Below are 16995 nucleotides of genomic sequence, written 5' to 3' on the forward strand. Positions count from 1 at the left end.
TTTCATTGTCTGAACAGTTAATGCTACTTGATTAATTTCTAATTAATTGACTAATTTCTGTAGTCTTGTGATTGGCATGCATAGACAGATATATATGTAAAGATTCTTAACGCAGACACACTCTCATTTGTGGGATTACTTAAAAGTGGCTTGAAGTCCTTCTCTCTTTCACCTGAAGCTTTGTGTGAATTAGAATGCAATGTATGCACTAAACAAATTCCACTAAAGTATTCCTGTATCATTTGGAGAATAAAATGATTAGTTACTGTTTACAGGAAATATTTTGGAAGACCAAGAGAGTTACTACCTCAGGTTAGAAGGGGAGATAACTGACTACACATGAAATATTGGTTTTCGGTTAGACTGTTTAGGTCTCTTTGGGTGAAACTCCATACAGAGTAGATGATCACTAAGCCAAGAAATAGTGGTTGTAGCACCAGCTGATAAGCCAAAATGGAATAATGTGAGAAACCAACATGAAAGAATGGTAGTTTTAATATATTGTGTTAGTGTCATATTTTTGGTATGAAACATCTTAAACTAATGAAATTATTTTCACACTACTTAGGAAAGAAGAGCTGAGGTTTTTTTTTCTTTATTTTTTTTTTTTTTTTTTATTTTTAATTTAATCACATAGAAATGAGAGCAAAAGAAGGGGAGGCATGAACAGACATGAGACAGAAAAAAGGCTGGTGAGAGGGGAAAGAGCCAGGATGACAGCTGATGCACAAGGGATAAGGTAAGAGGACACGTTCTGCATAAAGGTAAACCTCATCTCACCAAAAGTCCTTGCTGAAACTCCTCATACAACTGTTTGTGTGAGAATGCTTGACTGAACTAAAATTCAGAATTAGTGGCCTCTCTCTTTCTCACCCTGATCCACTATCCTTTCTTCTCTGATGTATTTTGCTCCTCTCTCTAAGGAGAGGAATTTATTGCTGATACCTCCTCAGCTGTCTGCCAGTTCCATCTCCATGTAGGTGAACTCTTCAGTAATAAATAGCTGGGCTCACTGTTCACTTGGAGAACAACTCTCTCAAGTGTCAACCACTGCCTCCTTCACTACTATGCATTTTGCTTCTCACAATTTCGAGTTCATTTCCTTTTTTATTTATTTTCTCATATATATTTGTTCTCAAGTTTTCTCTCCCACCACTTCTCCAAGGTCAGGCTGACCCATTCAATTAAATATCAAGATATTTTATTTTTTCATTGTTCTTTGCTTTTATCTCTAGCATATTTGGCTGGGAAAATGTGTCTATTCATGTAGCTCACATCACTGGGGAAGCGGGGTCCGTATCTCTTGAGGGACGAGAAAGGCAGTAGGGCCAGTTAGAGAGACAACATATCCCAGAACAAAAATATGAATGGAGGAATTTTTCCTCAATAACTGCTGTAGCTCAGACTTGTGTCTTCCAGACAGATATGTCTCTGCATATTCTGTTTACACAGTTGCTCAGATAAAAAGTACACAGATCCTTCTTCCCAGTAAGATACTTCTTGTACAGAGACATCTTTCTCTCTCTCTTTTTTCCTTTTTGAGCTGAACGTCATGTTTCTGTCATGTCATGAGCTGAACGTCTCTGTTATGTGCATCTCTATTGCCACTATCCTCTGCATACGATGTTGTATGGTGTGTCTGTGCCCAGGTGCTAGTGGGGCTGCTGAACTCCTCTGTGAGGGGAGCCTTGGGTTGCCCCATGATGGACACAACTGGTTCCAGCTGGCTCCAACAGCCCCAATGCAGGGCATGGCTGGGCCCAGCAGCAAAAATGGCAGTACCTTGTGGAAAATGTTTTTAAGAAAAGGCAGGACAAGTCTAGGTGCCAAACATGTAGATTATATATGACTAGCCCTCATGTCAAATCTTATTTTTAAACTTGTAAGATTTGTCACACTGCTTGAAAAGTACCTATTTTTTTGCTACTCTCCTCTGAGAAGTAGTTTTTCCGTGTTATACAGCTACAAGGTCTTATGATTAAGTACTATACAACTTGCAGCAGAACCAGCATTCATATGGCTAAATTTAGCTATAGTGCTGCTGTTGGCTGCTGATAAGCTAAAATTGCATCCTTTTGATTTGTCTGCCATTTAAAAAATATTTTAGAGGATTATTAAGTTCTTAATCAGAATTATCACTGTCTCCATACCGGATTTAGGTCCTGTGGCCGAAGTGTGATTTCATACTTGACTATCTTTGTTTTCAAAGACAATATGCTTCATAATTTTAACTCCTATAGTATCTTTAAAGGCAGTTTAAAAATGCATTCAGTTTTTTATGACAGTTAAAAACTCTTCAACATATTCTGTCAGAATAGTGGGAAAATAAGATAGACTATAATTAAATGTCTGGTATTTCCAACCTTATGGAGAACAGAGATGATAATTCCTGTAGTATGCTTGATCTTGGAGGCCTGTTTCAACGTATGATTCTGTGATTCTTTCTTTGCTGCTAAAGGCCAAAGTCCATGTATATGTGTATTGTGTTTATGTGGCAAGGTTTTGGTAACAGGGTGCTGCAGTGGTGGCCTCCACGAGAAGAGCCCAGCAGCTGTCCCATGTCAGATAAGGGCCAGTTTCATCTGGCTCCAAAGGGACTTGATACTGGTCAGAACCAAGCCAATAAGTGATGTTGTTTGCGCCTCTGTGATAGCAGATTTAAGAAAGAGAAAAAACTGCTGTGTAACAGCAGCTGGGAGAGAGGAGTGAGAACAGATTTCACAGAATTTCTAGGTTGGAAGAGACCTCAAGGTCATCGAGTCCAACCTCTGACCTAACGCTAACAGTCCCCACTAAACCATTTCCCTAAGCTCTACATCTAAACGTCTTTTAAAGACCTCCAGGGATGGTGACTCCACGACTTCCCTGGGCAGCCTGTTCCAGTGCCTCACAACCCTTTCAGTGAAGAAGTTCTTCCTAACATCTAACCTAAAACTCCCCTGGCTCAACTTAAGCCCATTCCCCCTCGTCCTGTCACCAAGCACGTGGGAGAACAGGCCAACCCCCACCTCACTACAGCCTCCCTTGAGGTACCTATAAAGAGCGATAAGGTCGCCCCTGAGCCTCCTCTTCTCCAGGCTGAACAAGCCCAGCTACCTCAGCCGCTCCTCGTAGGACTTGTTCTCCAGGCCCCTCACCAGCTTCGTTGCCCTTCTCTGCACCCGCTCAAGCACCTCCATGTCCTTCTTGTAGCGAGGGGCCCAAAACTGAACACAGTACTCGAGGTGCGGCCTCACCAGAGCTGAGTACAGGGGGACGATCACCTCCCTAGCCCTGATGGTCACACTGTTCCTGATACAAGCCAGGATGCCGTTGGCCTTCTTGGCCACCTGAGCACACTGCTGGCTCATATTCAGCCGACTATCCACCATCACTCCCAGGTCCTTCTCTGCCTGGCAGTTCTCCAACCATTCCTCTCCCAGCCTGTAGCTCTGCTTGGGGTTATTGCGCCCCAGGTGCAGGACCCGGCACTTGGCCTTGTTGAACTTCATGCAGTTGACCTCAGCCCATCGGTGCAGCCTATCCAGATCCTCCTGCAGAGCTTTCCTACCCTCAAGCAGATAGACACACGCACCTAACTTGGTGTCATCTGCGAACTTACTGAGGGTGCACTCGATGCCCTCGTCCAGATCATCGATGAAGATATTAAAGAGGACCGGCCCCAGCACCGAGCCCTGGGGGACGCCACTAGTGACTGGCCTCCAACTGGACTTGGCTCCATTCACCACGACTCTTTGGGCCCGGCTATCCAGCCAGTTTCTAACCCAACGAAGCATGCGCCAGTCCAAGCCAAGAGCAGCCAGTTTCTTGAGGAGAATGCTGTGGGAGACGGTGTCAAAAGCCTTGCTGAAGTCAAGGTAGACCACATGCACAGCCTTTCCCTCATCCACCCAGCACGTCACTCTGTCATAGAAGGAGATCAGGTTCGTCAGGCATGACCTGCCTTTCATAAAGCCATGCTGACTGGGCCTGATCGCCTGCTTCCCCTGCAAGTGCTGCATGATGACTCTCAGGAGGATCTGCTCCATGAGCTTTCCTGGCACTGAGGTCAAACTGACAGGCCTGTAGTTTCCCGAACCAGCCCTGCAGACTCCAAGGTCAGCGCAGAAGGAGGGCCGGAGGTGCAACCAGGCATGGAGCAGAAATTCCCCTGTGGCCTGTAGAAAGACCCCTGGTGGAGCAGGTGGATGTGGCCTGGAGGAGGCTGATGCCCATGGGGAACCCCTGCAGGAGCAGGCCCCGGGCCGGAGCTGCAGCCCCTGGAGAGGAGCCCACGCAGGAGCAGGGGTCTGTGGGGAGCTGTCACCCATGGAGGACCTGTGCTGGAGCAGTTTGCTCCTGATGGATGGACCCTGTGGTACGGACCCTTGCTGGAGTAGTTTTGAAGAGCTGCTGCCTGTGGGAAGCCCCCACAGCCTCAGTTCGGGAAGGGCAACATCCCATGGGAGGGATCCCAAGTGGAGCAGGGGCAGAGTGTGACTGTGAAGGAGTGGTGGAGACAAAGTGTTACAGACTGACTGTCCCCATTCCTATTCCCCTGTGCTGCCTTGGGGGAGGATGTAGAATAGGGAGGATGGGGGAAAGTTTTTTTTTTTTTTTTTTTTTTTTTTTTTTTTTGTTTGTTTGTTTGTTTTTGTTTCCCACTGCTTTAACTTGTTAGTAATAGGTAGTCAATTACAAAATTACAATAGTCTCCCTCTATTGACTCTGTTTTGCCTGTGATAATAACTGTTGAGTGATCTCCTTGTACTTATCTCAACCCTTGAGCCCTTGTCATCATATTTTTTCCCCCATCTCCCTTTGAGGAGGGGGAATGACAGAGTAGTTGTGGTGGAACTCAGCTGCCCAGCTAAGTAAAACCCCCATGATATGTTTAAGGAAGGTATGATTATGTAGTAATTTCAAACTGAGTTGTTGGTTGAATGAGCACCTGGGCATCTTGGAAGGGAAACTAATAGTGTTGTTTTCCATAATCTGGCTGTACTCTCCTGAACCATGGCACAAAGTGAGAAAAAAATCTCTCTTTCTTCTCTCAGTAGAGAAGTTGCATTCCCCTTAATTTAGTGGTGGGGGAAGGCTTTCTTTGCTTTAAAATACAAGACAGTAATTTTCCATCCCTACAAAGCTATGCTGGAATGGAGATTGTCTTTAGACTTGCAGTGGGCAAAGGTGGATTTCTGATGTGCAAGAACAAAGGAGAAAGAATAAGCTGATATGTATCACCTGTATAAAGGCATACTTTTACAGAGCTTCTCGTTCTTGTTCTGCTCTTGTCTGTCCCGTCCCCTGTCCTTTTCCTCTCCCCTCCCCCCCTTCTGTTTTCTACCATATTCTGTGTAATGGCCTGCTAACCTCTCAAACAAGTGTAGAGACAGATACCAATCTAACAAAACACTCCCTCACCATTTGCTAAATCAAATATGACAGTCAAGCCATATGGTATAAATGAGACTTCTACAGCTTGAGCCCAAGCCTAATCTTAAATGCAGAGGTGTCAATGTAAAGAATTATGCTATGCGTTATCTGATTTAAGGAATGGCAGTTAGTCCCTTTTTAAATTTGTGAATCTGCAGCTGTAGGGAAAAGTACAGAAATATCAATTAAAAACAAAGATGACTTGTTGGTTATAAAACCAGAAAGGTAATGCATATTTCAATCAATATCAAAATGCTGTATACTGTCACATTAGCAAGCATGTTGTCTCTATCAACTTATCAGCTGTTCCAATATGTTAAATACAAAATGACTGACTTAACAGTCCTTACTCAGTGACATTGATAGGTTGGAGTCAACATGCAAAATAACATCAGAGATATCATTCTTCTTGTTCTAGGAAAAATGAAAATCTTATAGATTAATTGACAGAAGCAGAATTCTGGATAGAATCCTTTATTGTTCATATTCCAGTAAGTCCAGTAAGTTTTTGAACATTTGTTCGTCCAAAACTAGGGCATTTCAAAAAATAGATTTCAAGTTAATACCTATCTTTTATTATTGTATCTCTGAGAACTAATACCAGAGAAAAGCACTAATATGCATCTTGTTTGGAAAGCTGAAGAACAGACACTGAATGTCTTCTAAAACAAATCTTGATCAATACAGTTGTTTTCAGAAAATTTGTGTTTGGGTGTGCTCTAAGTTGATAGTATATATACCACTGTTTCATAAAAGGTAAACAAACAAAATTAAACAAAACAAAACAAAATGTTTTCTGTGTTTTAGTCTTGCAGCTGGTCTTTTGGTAGTACCTTCATACTAGTGTTCGCATCTATGCGAGCAGCAAACTTTGTGTTGGAAAAGATCTCTCAGTGAACTCACTTCCCTGATGGAATGGATATCAGATATTTAAATGCAAAGTCCCTTAGGTTAATATAATTTTGATATAAAACATCAGCATATCAAATCACACTCATCTATGAAAAGTATTTTCTTCCGTGCAAGTCTTTTTCCTCTATTATAACTAGAGGATAAAACAGTTGTTGTTGTAGCAAGGAGAAAGAAAAAGTATAGATTGTATTGAAAGCTAAACTATTAAAGTAGGAAACTCTAAAGTAATAAAACTAATTACATAAAAGTAACTTGAGAAGGTTCTTTGTTTACTGTCTCTTAATTTATGTACTAAACATATTGAGATCTATTGTAAAAAAAGATTTTCCCACTGTCAAGCATTATCTGAGTCGAGCAAGCATTATCTGAGTTGAGCTGCATTTTTTTCTGCAAGGATCAATATTTGCAATAAAGGTACTGGAGATAACATGCATATACTTCATGGTGTTTCTGCCAGTTAATTAGTAAATATTTGTAATATTCCTCATATGTATTAAGATCAAAAAGAATTCAGGTGTGATCATTTAAAAAAATCTCGAACATTTTATTTCTTTCTTCCATGACCCTACTTGGGGAAAAAAAAAAAAAAGTGTCTAAGATCACGTGCATCACAATTTAACACAAACATACAAGGTATGCTTAATTTAGAACTGTCTCAAGTCATCTCCCACTCACAGTCCCACTTTGGCACCTATATCAGAGCATGGCATTTTGCTACCTAGCTTACAGAGGCATTTTGCTACCTAGTTTACAGACTATTTAGAAATCTGCATGTAACCATCTGGTTGATGACAAGTGGATGTGTTCTCCAGTTCCTGCTTGAAGGTGAACATGCTCACAAATAGTAACTGCAATTATAATATGAGAAGATGAACAACAAAGTGTTTACTTTTGCTCATGTAGTTTTAGAGTGTTCTCAGAGAAACTTAATCCTGGGTATTTCTGTAAGAATCAGTGGTTGTCAAATGTAAAATATAAAATTCCAGATACACATAATTTCCTTCACTAGACCATTTATTTGAAACAAACAAATAAACAAACAAACAAAAAAAACCAAACATGCTAGTTAAGAGCACAGGGAATAATTTCAAAAACATGCCTTGCAGAACTACACAGAATGCCCAGCTACTCTAGCCAGCAAAGAAAATAGATCCCATGATGCACAGAGTCCTAGCTGAGTCTGGTCAGGAAAATTAAGGCCTTCTTCTGGTCCCTAAAGACTCTGGTCCCTAAAACATGCAACCAAGCATTAGTTTAATGGTAAAATATATTGCTCTGAAAGAATGTAATCTGCACATGCCATGGTACCAGAAAATTTAAGCTAAAAGCACACTTACAAAATAATTGCTGTAGGGCTCTAGGGGCAGCTGTTCGACCACAGAAGAAATCCCAGGTAGACTGAAGGTACAAGAGCTGTCCCTACTCCTTTACTAATTAGCACAGAAGAGAAAACAATTGTTATTGCTTAAGGTACCTTATCCTCCATCAATACAGCATAAACTGAAATGTGGCATAATTAAATATTTGAGGAATCTCTCTCTCTCTTTATAAAGTCAGTGGACTCTTTATAACTATTTACTAGTTAAGTATGACTAGTGTAAGACTTACACTGGGCTGGAACTAACCTTTTTTTTTTTTTTTAGCAGAGCAAACTGTATATTTAAAGTATTAAATTATGGAGAAAGATGTTCTGTAATTCTTTCTTTTAGCACTGAAACTTGAAAATAATTCCAATATGTAACGGTACAATAGATGAGTTTTAATTCATTTTAGTTTAATATTTATGCAGCTTGAAGATGATTTTATTTTATATGTATAGGCCTTTTTAGTGTGGTTACCCATTGCTCTCAATTGTGCATATTTTACTATCATTTATAATAGCTACTGGCTGTCTATTCTGGAAAAGAATAATAATGAGTACTTCTAGATGCTTGGAATAAATTTATATAAATAATCTGTGAAAGTAAGAGGATATGAGTATAGCCAGAGGCAAAAAGAAAAAAAAAAAAAAGTGAAGAAGGGTGGGAAAAGTTTACTTGTTTCTTCAGACCATGTGTCACATGCAGTATTTAATGACAGAAGTGATAAAAACATTTAGTACTGCATGGTCTATGGAATGAATTCAGGGTTTCCATGGAAGGCAGATGAATATTAAATAAAACAGACATGGCTGTTATTTAAAAATGGAACAAGTTTCTAATAAATGTGCAGTATGTTCTGTGGGAGTGCATCGGTGTCACATTTCTTGCATCCAACCTCCCTTCCCAAGCTTACATCTGTTTTGCAAGATATACAGAATTGTGGAAGTAGGTGAATAATTCCACTTACTTGATACATCTGGCCTCTTAAGTACTTTAACTTTCCATCATCCCGTTCTGATTCCAATGAATATATCTGTTAAAATTTAAAAAGTTTTTTTTTCCATACCCATATCAAAATAATGTTGTAAATTTGCAGAGAAGGCTGTTTGCTACAAATGTTAGCATGTAATGCTAGAAATTCAAGCATGTTGTTTCCCTTTTGTGATAAGAATTGAAGTAAGAGATATCAGTAAATTTTATTGTCCTTATGTTTAGAAATAAATAAAATAAACAGAATTTAGAAATGTTAAATTTGTATAACATCCTCTTTAATAAATATGTCTAACTGGTAAAATCAGTGGAAGAGATTGTATTTATACTATCTCTTTATAATTATGTTCTTTTTCCTTACTGCAAAAACTCTAGTCATTCTTGAATTTGTCCTTTCACTCTTTGAGATGTTTGCTATATTCTACTTTATACAAGATGCAAGTCCTCATGATGGAGAGTCAGTTTTCCTCTCAATTTAAAGTGTCTGTCATGTGTATCTTCTGTATTCATCATAGGAACACTGATATCCAATTCTTGGTGTGACTTTTTAAAGAAGGTAATTTACATAATCATGTCTTCAAATTAGAAACTTTTTCAGAAATAAACCATTTCCTGGGGCTACCTTTCAGAAGGGAACAGTGGGTTTTGCTGAGAAGCTGAGACCAGAAGGCAACACAAAACAGAGATGGAGGAATGTGAGAACAGAAGGCAGAAGTTGGTACCAAGGGAAAACAGCTGCTAGATGAGGCTTCAAGGGAAACTTGAAAAGACTGGCAGATGTGCTACACATGTCAGAATTCAGAAAGCCCTCAGTGGACTGTAATGTGCAGTGCTCACCTATTTGACAAGGTCCGACTGCCACCCTGAATGCTTTTTTAAATCTTTTTGATAAGATGCAGGACACCTTTTTGCACATCCTTCCTCTTCTTTTCCACATTTGAACATGTCACAGCCTCAATCTATGGTTTCTGTTGAGAATAAAAGTAAAAGCTCACAAATGCACAGCTACGTGTTCCAAAATACACTATTTAATGTGTTTGTTCATTTGTCTGCTTCTTTCTGGCTACAGATAATATAAGTGACTTTTAAACTTGTTGATGTAAGTATTCCAGCTTCTATAAATATTGAATGCTCATATATATTTGTAAATTGTGAGAAAAGTGACTTTGGTGGACACTTTTATTCTGGAGATGATTTCTAAGCTAGAAAATTAAAACATTGACATTGTCTTAAATTTTTCATCAAGGTAATCCATTAATGGAAAAAAAAAAAATCCATATGTAGTGTGAGAATTCAGTTATGAACTTGAATTCAGTTATGAAACTCAATTTCCTGCTCAAAATGATTTGCTGTATGACATGTCCTGGGTCTTCCCACTTTCTTCTCACACATCCCTCTTTGTCCTCTGTAAAAGAGATATACAATTATATATTTATTTATTTATTTTTTATTTGTATGGGTGCGTGTGAAGTTCTTTAGCTCTTCTGCGAAATCGTGAAGGGTTGAGAAGTATTATTTTCCTCTCCTCTCCTCTCCTCTCCTCTCCTCTCCTCTCCTCTCCTCTCCTCTCCTCTCCTCTCCTCTCCTCTCCTCTCCTCTCCTCTCCTCTCCTCTCCTCTCCTCTCCTCTCCTCTCCTCTCCTCTCCTCTCCTCTCCTCTCCTCTCCTCTCCTCTCCTCTCCTCTCCTCTCCTCTCCTCTCCTCTCCTCTCCTCTCCTCCCCTCCCCTCTCCTCCCCTCCCCTCCCCTCCCCTCCCCTCCCCTCCCCTCCCCTCCCCTCCCCTCCCCTCCCCTCCCCTCCCCTCCCCTCCCCTCCCCTCCCCTCCCCTCCCCTCCCCTCCCCTCCCCTCCCCTCCCCTCCCCTCCCCTCCCCTCCCCTCCCCTCCCCTCCCCTCCCCTCCCCTCCCCTCCCCTCCCCTCCCCTCCCCTCCCCTCCCCTCCCCTCCCCTCCCCTCCCCTCCTTTATCCCAAGCAGCATGTTTGGACAGATGTAAAAATAAATGTATTTCATAAAGAACCTTGTGTGTTGAAGTTATAAGGATAGGTTTTATATTTAATAATATACTCAATTAGGAAATAAAGTAGGACTGAGGCATATACAGTATTTTAGAGACATAACATTCTATTTTTAATTTTGGTCTATCAATGTTTTCCAGCATAAAAGTAATTCATCACCACAGTTCAAGGACTGTCATGTATGTCGAGTAGAAATTGATGATAAGTTTTTGGTGCATAGTGGCTTCCTGCTGATATGTGTTTTTTTTTTTTTTTTAATTTATTATTATTATTATTTTTTAATCACACACACACAAGGTTTTAAGGTTTATTTACATCTGAAAGAAATGTCTTCCCAATCTCAGATATAAAATACCATGTTTTGTGCTTTTATAAAGATGTTCTGAGCTTTTTGAGATATACTCAAGGGTGGTTTGGAGACAATCAAGCTAGAGAAGGATTGAAATTAATATATTAATATAATATTATTATATTAATTATATTAATAAGATTATTATTTATTATATATATAACAATTTAGAATAAGGTTCCCACTTTTAAAGCTTTTGTAAAAAATATCCATATTTATTCTGGGGTAACAAAATTCTTAAAACACCAGCATATGTTGTGATGATTATAAGTATGTGCCTACACAATATAATTTCTCTGTACAATAGTATCTTCATCACCATAATACATCAGTGTATCTACACGTGTACCACAGCTTGAAATGAAGGTAGGTTGGATGCTAAGATGGTCAGAATGCTAACCAACAAAAGGCCATTTTATTTTAAAGAAAAGCATTTTCTCATTCAACCAGTGTATGTGCAAGTGTGTGTGTGAGTGGGTGTTCAATTTTGTTCTGATGAGTTATCATTTTTGCTCTAATTAACTTGTCATTCAACTAAGTACTGCTATTAAATCCAAATGTCTCTAGATAAAGAATGATCCAAGCTAAAGTTTATTTTTTGCTTTCCGTCTTATCAATGGAAACTTGATGGAATTTAACCTGTATGTTAATTGCATATATGTGTAGTACGTAGGTTTAAGCATGTCATATGTAACTGTAACTCTTCACACATTCTGCCAGCCCTGACAGTAGGCTGGTCATATACTACATATGATTTTCAGTGTGAAGCTGCAGGATTTTCTGTAGTCTTTTATCTATTCTTTCTTCCTTCCCTCCTTCCCTCCTTCCTTCCTTCCTTCCTTCCTTCCTTCCTTCCTTCCTTCCTTCCTTCCTTCCTTCCTTCCTTCCTTCCTTCCTTCCTTCCTTCCTTCCTTCCTTCCTTCCTTCCTTCCTTCCTTCCTTCCTTCTTTCTTTCTTTCTTTCCTTCCTTCCTTCCTTCCTTCCTTCCTTCCTTCCTTCCTTCCTTCCTTCCTTCCTTCCTTCCTTCCTTCCTTCCTTCCTTCCTTCCTTCCTTCCTTCCTTCCTTCCTTCCTTTTTTTTTTTTTTTTTTTCAAAGTGGGTTTGGTGCAAAGTAGTGGAATGTGCAGACTTTAGGCTGCATTTCCGGAAGAAGGAAGGAGGCACAGAACCAGTGAAGGGAACTTTATCTGGAGTCCTTCTGTAGTACTGCCTGCAAAGCCAGTCTTTCCAAGACAACCTCCTGCAAGGTTCAAAACTTTGGTCTGGAGATGCAAATGTCTTTGAGGAGGATGGATACTGATAATTAACTCCTGGGCCCTGGTGAGGTGGCATGGTGTCAGATAATGACATTTGACATAGGGTCTGGGAGTGCCTCAGGGTAAGGCTTCAGATGAGTCTTAATGCAGTGTTTGTGGATGCTCCTGTACAGTGTGAGTCCAGGCCTCATTGTGCTTGACTCAGGGCTTTCTCTATGAGAGCTCTGAGGTCTAGAAACTGCCTGTGATTGGAGTACCAGGGGTGTCAGGGTCTCCCAGGGGTGGCAGGTCAGTGGGTCAGTGTCTGGCAGCCAAGGCCCGTTGCATGCTCCAGCCAGAAGCTGGGTGGCCTGGGAGCAGCTGGGCACAGCCCCAGACATGGGCATTGTGAACTTCCCTAAGGATGGGTATGGGCTGAGGCCATCAGCCCATTGGTGGAGGCAGGATCAGGCCTGGTCCAGGGAACCAGGGTCATACACTGCCTCAGGATGGCTGGTCAAGTTCAGATTCCTAGAAGTGAGTATAGTGCACTCTGGACCTTGAAAATTGATGTAACACATTATGTGATTGTGTGTTTCCAGTATCGGACAGTGATTGCTTTGACTGATTTATTTTTCTTTTATTTGCAGTCATAAGTAAAAGGGAAATATCACTCGTGTACCAAACAGGATGCCAATGAGCCCCGATTCACAGACCAAAACACAAAGTGCATTTGGTTATGCGAGGAAAGGGATTTCCACATACATGGAGTCAGAGACACAATAGCAGGTAAAGGAACCTGTGTAGTACCCTGTCGCAGCTATTCCCAGGGCTATTACAAAAGCATGATCAGCCCGTGAAAGGCTCACCTACATGAAGATGAAGGAGCACACAGTTGCAATGGCAGGCAGGAGAATCACACTAGCCCAGTCAGAGTTAACAATGCCCTGCCCTGCCTCCTCCCAGGGCTGTCACAAGAAACCCTCAGCCCCATTGCTTGGGTGTGAAACCTATGAAGATCTCAGGAGGAGTGTTCAGACTGATTGGCATTTTACAATACAGGAACAGCATTTAGGGACTGTTCAAAGCTCACATGAGTTGTTTAAGGGGAAGAACCAAAGGAGAGGAAAGGGAAGGGTCAAGGCAATTTGAGAAGGATCAAATGTAGAAAATAAAGGGGTAAGAGGTTAAAAGGGTATGGATGTGTGTAAACTGGGACTCATCAGTACACTTGCCTCCATGTCCTGAGTCTGATCACTGCAGTCTGCCCTGTCTCATTAAACTCCATTTCTATTTTTCTGGGTGGGGGAGTCTCACCAGCTGGCTGCTGGAAGGGCAAGTACAAGCCAACTACTGGAGAAACCATGGGATCTGGGAATTGATGGAGACAGCCATTTCTACATGTGATATATATGCAGCACGTGTGTTGTTAATGTTGCTTTCTGTAAATCTGCCTTTTTCTTTGAATCAGAAAAACTAATTTGTGTGTTACGTCGTATGTTTATAGCAGATAAAACTGCCATATAGTTCTTTCACTAAGTACCATTTTCTTTGAGATGTAGAAACCTAAATACTTTAAGGCTTCTGTCATCAAATAGTCTCTCCATTTTCTCCGTTCATTCTAGTAATCTTTCTCTGCATGTTCTCAGATTTCAGTTTATCTTTTTTGACCATTAGCCATCCCAGCTATACTGGTTCCAACAGAGGCCTCACCAGTGCTGAGTCAAGAGACACTGAGGTTTGAATTGTCCTTTTTATAGCTTCACCTATGTGATGATGCCCAGTATGGTATTCTCTTCCACAAAACAATATATAATTCCTAATAATCAATTTGCTATTATATTCACAGAGAGAATAGGTGGTAAAACATTCTTTCTCCAACAAAATGAAAACAGTTGAAATTATTGCAGATTATAATACATTTTTTTTAACTTATTATGTTAGAAAAAGCAGAAAGTCAATGTGAAAAGAAAATTCAAATGTTCAAATGTTCTATTAAAATTCTTCATGTTTTCACTATCCAAATAGAAGTAACATCTGTTGTACAGTTTGCATTATTTTTAAATGTCACCCAAGATAGATGCAACCTTTCCTCTACTACCCAGGAAAAATAACCCAGCCTGGGATATAATTAATTAATTAATTAATTTTTTAAAGAACAAAACAAAAGTTACATCAGGACATATCTCTCTTATGTAAAATATCTTAACAGAAATTAATGTAATTTACTTTGTTTCTGCATATGTGAAGAATATTTCTCTTGTGCAGCCTGTGAGGTGTCTTAATTTGAGCTAGAAGAATATAGATTCTTTTTGGGTGTTGGGTCCCAAGGACCACCATCCAGTTACTGGACACGAATTTTTTGGGGGGATGTATACTTGTAGGTGGTCAAGGTTCTAGTGGGACTGTTACACGCAGAGAAATCAAAGTGAACACCATAGGTTGTTCAAACTAATTATTGCATAAATAACAGTTGTTATACAGTGCTAAAGTTTTCAATTCTTACAGTCTCCACTGAAGATTGTTGTTACATGAAGTATTTGCTCACATTTTTCTGTCATCTCCAGCTTATAGCATATTAACATCAGAACACAGATTTTGTTATAGCAGCATTACCATGGAGCTTTTCAATGTTCAAAATAACCTCATACAATATTTCTATTTTCAGAGTTTTGTTGTTGTTGTTGTTGTTGTTTAATTTGCTGGAGAAAAAGAAAAAGGAAAAGAAATTCTATATTTTAAGTGGTTCTGGTGGGCAGACAGAAAGATTTTTGAACCTCTGACTAAAGTTATTTTTAAGAAATGGAATTCTTTTGCTTAGTATATAAAATACTTAGTGTGAATTTATATGTAGTAAGAGATGTTTCAGAGAAAAATATTTACATGCTGGCATGCTCTTATACTAACATTTTTTCCTGTGAGAAAAGGGTGTAATAACATTTCAAAACTATCTTCAGCTAAGCAAGGGTTAGTCAGTTTGTAGTGCTCAAAAGAGAAAAGGAAAAACGTTGTTCATCGAACATATTCTTCTGCAACCCAACAGCTGGAGAAATGACTCGGAATGACAGAAGAAACCTTGATTTTAAGCCTCCTATTTTCATATATAGAAAAGACTTCAGATAGGATTAATTAAGTTAATTAATCCTGTTTCATTCAGCCAAGCACATTTCCCCAGTTCTAGCCCTCTGAAAGTGGAAGCTACCCTTACCAGAAAGCTCATGTTTTTTTAGGAAAAAAAAAACACACAGGATATATATATATATATATATATATTTTTTTTTCCTTTTTAAGGAAGAAATAAAGAGAAGGAAATGTGAAGGAAATGTTTAAGGTGAAAGGAGTGAAAGGAGCTAAAAAAACAAAGCAAAGCAAAACTAAACTAAACTAAAGGGGAGACATCCTTGAAGATACAACTGTTCTCTCAATTTCCAGGAAGGTATGAGAAACATAGAGAGAGTACTGCTTTTTAATTGGACTTTCATACCTTTTTAAGTGCTCAGTTATTACTGTGGGAACTGGTGTAAAATCGATTCCTTCAAAGATGCCACCAATTTATGATATACTTGCTGTTCTTCCTCTTACTTACGTGTTCCAAAACCATCCTTTTGCAATAGCTGAAGTGCAGAATGGAATATATAATGAGAAAGTTTGATTGCTTCTTTTTTTTATTGACCTATGGCTACTCCAGTTTTAATGTGTTCTTGTTTATATGTCTTGCTTTTAGCATTGTATGCTAAGCTGGAGTTAGTACATCATCACTTCTTGATCACAGTTCAATTGCAAAAAGAAAATTATGTACATTTTAAATTATGCAAAGACATTGCATCTCTCTCTTGCCTGCTTAAACTGTACATTTATTCATGCACTTTAACTATAATTACTGTACTGGCTTTTGTAGCAAAATATCGCAAAACTATGGTTAGAATTTAATCGTGTATAAATAATCCTTTCAGCAGACACAGTGTATGAAAATAGAGTTCCATGTGATACTCTAGTACTCCTTGAAGCAGGAGTATTTCTATCACATTAGTCTTACTTGTTTGGTTTCCATAGAAACCTTTTGCAACTGAATGTAATTTCATTATTAATAGGCTCTACATGTGTTTTGTTTTGCAGTTTTGGGTCAAATTGATAAATGCCAACCATGTCTGAGTTCTACAGCTGAAGTTTCCACATGGATTTCCTTTTTACATCTGTTGCCTTAAAAAACAGTCTGTAGTCTTCCCAGAAGCTCCCCTAATACTCACAGAAGATGAGCTTGCTTTACCAGGAGATCTAAAATACTGACTCAGCAGTCTTCATGAAGCTGGGTATGTTACCTCTCCAGTCCAGAATTTGATGGACTGCCAGTGTAAAGTAGCTTCACAAACGACACATAATTTCACCTACTGCTTTATTTTTTTTTTATTTTTCTACCTGCTCTGCCTCTCTGATTCTGTCATCTGAATATGTATATGTGTGTATTCATATGTAAAAAGATTCCATTCAAGTTGCACAGAGGAGTAAAAATGGTAAGTAAAATTGTAAGTGTTTGGTTTCAATTTTCTGTGACTAATTCCAGTGATTTACTTTTAGCTTTTCTTTCAGATGGAATGCTTTTTTAGGTCTTGAATTCATAAATTAAAGAAAAGTTCCATTCTTGGGAACATTTGGTCCTTCAATTTGAGATAATATGATTTGTTAAAGGAAAATGTCATTTCTCAGTCAGAAGATAGCTTT

General features: G+C 39.4%; 1 long non-coding RNA gene across 1 annotated transcript; it reads left to right on the top strand.

Annotated features, from left to right (window-relative positions):
* Positions 1 to 679: 679 nt before the first annotated feature.
* Positions 680 to 16512, top strand: LOC311442096. The gene is made up of 4 exons (XR_014696444.1): positions 680 to 739; positions 12927 to 13065; positions 15568 to 15712; positions 16393 to 16512. It is a non-coding gene; the product is annotated as an uncharacterized lncRNA (long non-coding RNA).
* The last annotated feature ends 483 nt before the right edge of the window (positions 16513 to 16995 follow it).

This window comes from Aythya ferina, assembly GCF_964211825.1.
Source record: "Aythya ferina genome assembly, chromosome: 1".
NCBI lineage: Eukaryota > Metazoa > Chordata > Aves > Anseriformes > Anatidae > Aythya > Aythya ferina.